The sequence below is a fragment of the Harmonia axyridis genome, chromosome X (genome assembly GCF_914767665.1).
Source record: "Harmonia axyridis chromosome X, icHarAxyr1.1, whole genome shotgun sequence".
Lineage (NCBI taxonomy): Eukaryota > Metazoa > Arthropoda > Insecta > Coleoptera > Coccinellidae > Harmonia > Harmonia axyridis.
The window spans coordinates 31,398,829-31,402,972 of record NC_059508.1 but is presented as its reverse complement, the minus strand read 5'-3'; the positions used below and the strand labels follow the sequence as shown (position 1 = coordinate 31,402,972).

At 39.8% G+C, this 4,144-nt stretch overlaps 1 non-coding gene across 1 annotated transcript; it reads right to left on the bottom strand.

The window, feature by feature from the left end:
• Positions 1 to 2,119: 2,119 nt before the first annotated feature.
• LOC123686932 lies at positions 2,120 to 2,238 on the bottom strand. Its single transcript, XR_006748685.1, has one exon. It is a non-coding gene; the product is annotated as a 5S ribosomal RNA (ribosomal RNA).
• Positions 2,239 to 4,144: the final 1,906 nt, after the last annotated feature.

The window sequence follows — 4,144 nt, the reverse complement described above, 5'->3', positions numbered from 1 at the left end:
TTGTTGATTATCGCTATTAGAACACATTAGGAGGCAACCAAATCAAATTTGAGAAAATTCCACGATCAGAAAATTTTTTTCGAAAAAAAAAAAAAAATTCGAGAACACCTCGGTCATGGCAAGTTATTTCCCACAATCCATTCCCCAATCAACGTACATCCCAGAAAAAATCATCTCTCTAACTATCCTGGTTCAAAAGTTGTATCGGAACATTTTCACGTCGAAAATATATCTCTAAGTCCAGACCGATGCACCACGTAATCTCGGGCAGACCGATGCACAACGTAAATGACGATCGGGACCGGGGCGATCGGTCGTATCTGACACCGCCGGCTCGGTTCTAACATCGTCAATGAGTCGGGGTTGAAAAAAAGGACGTGAACATTATTCCTTATAAAAACCAAACCCGACCATGGATTTTGATTCTGATTGTTGATTATCGCTATTAGAACACATTAGGAGGCAACCAAATCAAATTTGAGAAAATTCCACGATCAGAAAATTTTTTTCGAAAAAAAAAAAAAAATTCGAGGACACCTCGGTCATGGCAAGTTATTTTCCACAATCCATTCCCCAATCGACGTACATCACAGAAAAAATCATCTCTCTAACTATCCTGGTTCAAAAGTTGTATCGGAACATTTTCACGTCGAAAATATATCTCTAAGTCCAGACCGATGCACCACGTAATCTCGGGCAGACCGATGCACAACGTAAATGACGATCGGGACCGGGGCGATCGGTCGTATCTGACACCGCCGGCTCGGTTCTAACATCGTCAATGAGTCGGGGTTGAAAAAAAGGACGTGAACATTTTTCCTTATAAAAATCAAACCCGATCATGGATTTTGATTCTGATTGTTGATTATCGCTATTAGAACATATAAGGAGGCAACCAAATCAAATTTGAGAAAATTCCACGATCAGAAAATTTTTTTCGAAAAAAAAAAAAATCCGAAAAATATTTTTCGATTCCTATTACTGATTTACTCTTTTAGAACACATTAGGAGGCAACCAAATCAAATTTGAGAAAATTCCACAATCAGAAAATTTTTTTCGAAAAAAAAAAAAATCCGAAAAATATTTTTCGATTCCTATTACTGATTTACTCTTTTAGAACACATTAGGAGGCAACCAAATCAAATTTGAGAAAATTCCACAATCAGAAAATTTTTTTCGAAAAAAAAAAAAATTCGAGGACACCTCGGTCATGGCAAGTTATTTTCCACAATCCATTCCCCAATCGACGTACATCACAGAAAAAATCATCTCTCTAACTATCCTGGTTCAAAAGTTGTATCGGAACATTTTCACGTCGAAAATATATCTCTAAGTCCAGACCGATGCACAACGTAAACTAGGGCTGAACCGATGCACCACGTAATATCGGGCAGACCGATGCAGAACGTAAACTCGATCATACCGATGCTTCACGTAATCTCGATCTTACCGATGCACCACGTAAACAAGGGCAGACCGATGCAGAACGTAAAGTAGATCTTACCGATGCACCACGTAATCTCGATCTTACCGATGCACCACGTAATCTCCATCTTACCGATGCACCACGTGAACTGGATCTTACCGATGCAGAACGTGAATTGGATCTTACCGATGCACCACGTAAACTCGATCTTACCGATGCACCACGTAATCTCAATCTTACCGATGCACCACGTGAACTGGATCTTACCGATGCAGAACGTGAATTGGATCTTACCGATGCACCACGTAAACTCGATCTTACCGATGCACCACGTAATCTCAATCTTACCGATGCACCACGTGAACTGGATCTTACCGATGCAGAACGTGAATTGGATCTTACCGATGCACCACGTAAACTCGATCTTACCGATGCACCACGTAATCTCAATCTTACCGATGCACCACGTGAACTGGATCTTACGGATGCAGAACGTGAATTGGATCTTACCGATGCACCACGTAAACTCGATCTTACCGATGCACCACGTAATCTCGATCTTACCGATGCACCACGTAATCTCAATCTTACCGATGCACCACGTAATCTCGATCTTACCGATGCAGAACGTAAACTCGATCATACCGATGCACCACGTTATCTCGGCAGACCGATGCAGAACGTAAAAAAAAAGCTTACAGCACGCGGTGTTCCCAAGCGGTCACCCATCCAAGTACTAACCGCGCCCGACGCTGCTTGGCTTCAGTGTTCTGACGAGAACTGGCAATTTCAGCGTGGTATGGCCGTAAACAACATATATTGCGATATTTTCTATGATATCTCACTTTTTGGGAGCGGAAAGGACGTGAACGTTTTTCCTCATAAAAAATGAAATAACTTTTGGATATTAATTCTGATTGTTGATTTAAGCTTTAAGAACACATTAGGACATATCTCAATGAAATTTGAGGGATTTCCGAAATCGAAAAATATTTTTCGAAAAAAAAAAAAAATCCCAGAAGACCTCGGTCATCTCAAGTTTATTTCCATATTCTATTACACAATCAACGTACATCACAAAAGGAACCATCTCTCTAACTATCACAGTTAAATTTTTGTATCGGAACATTTCACGTCGGAATATCTCGCTAAGTCCAGACCGGGGAGATCGGTCGCATCTGACACCGTCCGCTCCGGTCTAACATCGTCTTGGAGTCGGGGTAACGATGGAGAGGCGTTTAAGGACGTGAACATTTTTCCTTATAAAAATTAAAGTCGACAATGAATATTGATTCTGATTACTGATTTACTCTTTTAGAACACATTAGAAGGCAACGCAATCAGATTTGGGGAAATTTCAAGATCAGAAAATTTTTTTCGAAAAAAAAAAAAATTCAAGAACACCTGGGTCATGGCAAGTTATTTCCCACAATCCATTCCACAATCAACGTACAACATAGAAGAAATCATCTCTCTAACTATCCTGGTTCAAAAGTTGTATCGGAACATTTCACGTCGAAATACCTCGCCAAGTCCAGACCGGGGCGATAGGTAGTATCTGACACCGTCCGCTCGGGACTGACATCGACTTGGACTCGGGCTGATGATGGGGAGGCGTTTAAGGACGTGAACATTTTTCCTTATAAAAATTAAAGTCGACAATGAATATTGATTCTGATTACTGATTTACGCTTTAAAAACACATTAGAAGGCAACCAAATCAAATTTGAGGAAATTCCAAAATCAGAAAATTTTTTTTAAAAAAAAAAAAAATCCGAAAAATATTTTTCGATTCTGATTACTGATTTACTCTTTTAGAACACATTAGAAGGCAACGAAATCAAATTTGAGTAAAATCCAAAATCAGAAAATATTTTTCGAAAAAAAAAAAAAATTCGAGAACACCTCGGTCATGGCAAGTTATTTTCCACAATCCATTCCCCAATCAACGTACATCCCAGAAAAAATCATCTCTCTAACTATCCTGGTTCAAAAGTTGTATCGGAACATTTTCACGTCGAAAATATATCTCTAAGTCCAGACCGATGCAGAACGTAAACTCGATCATACCGATGCTTCACGTAATCTCGATCTTACCGATGCACAACGTAAACTAGATCACACCGATGCAGAACGTAAACTCGATCTCACCGATGCACCACGTGAACTGGATCTTACCGATGCAGAACGTGAATTGGATCTTACCGATGCACCACGTAAACTCGATCTTACCGATGCACCACGTAATCTCGATCTTACCGATGCACCACGTGAACTGGATCTTACCGATGCAGAACGTGAACTCGATCTTACCGATGCACCACGTAAACTAGGGCTGACCGATGCATCACGTAAACGACGATCGAGAGGCGCGAAAGGACGTGAACGTTTTTCATTATAAAAATTGAAATAAATGATAAATAATGATTCTGATTGTTGATTATCGTTTTTAATATGCATTAGTAGGCAACCAAATGAAATTTGAGGAAATTCCGATAACAGAAAATTTTTTCGAAAAAAAAAAAAATTCATGAAATCCTCGGTCATCGCAAAATATTTACCATATTCTGTTCGATAATCAACGTATATTTAAGAAGGAATCATATCTGTATCTATCTTGGTTCAAATTTTGTATCGGAACATTTTGACCAAAGTCCGAGCTTCGGCCGAAACAGACACCGCTGACCTGGCCTATCGATCGACCGAGAGTCGGGGAT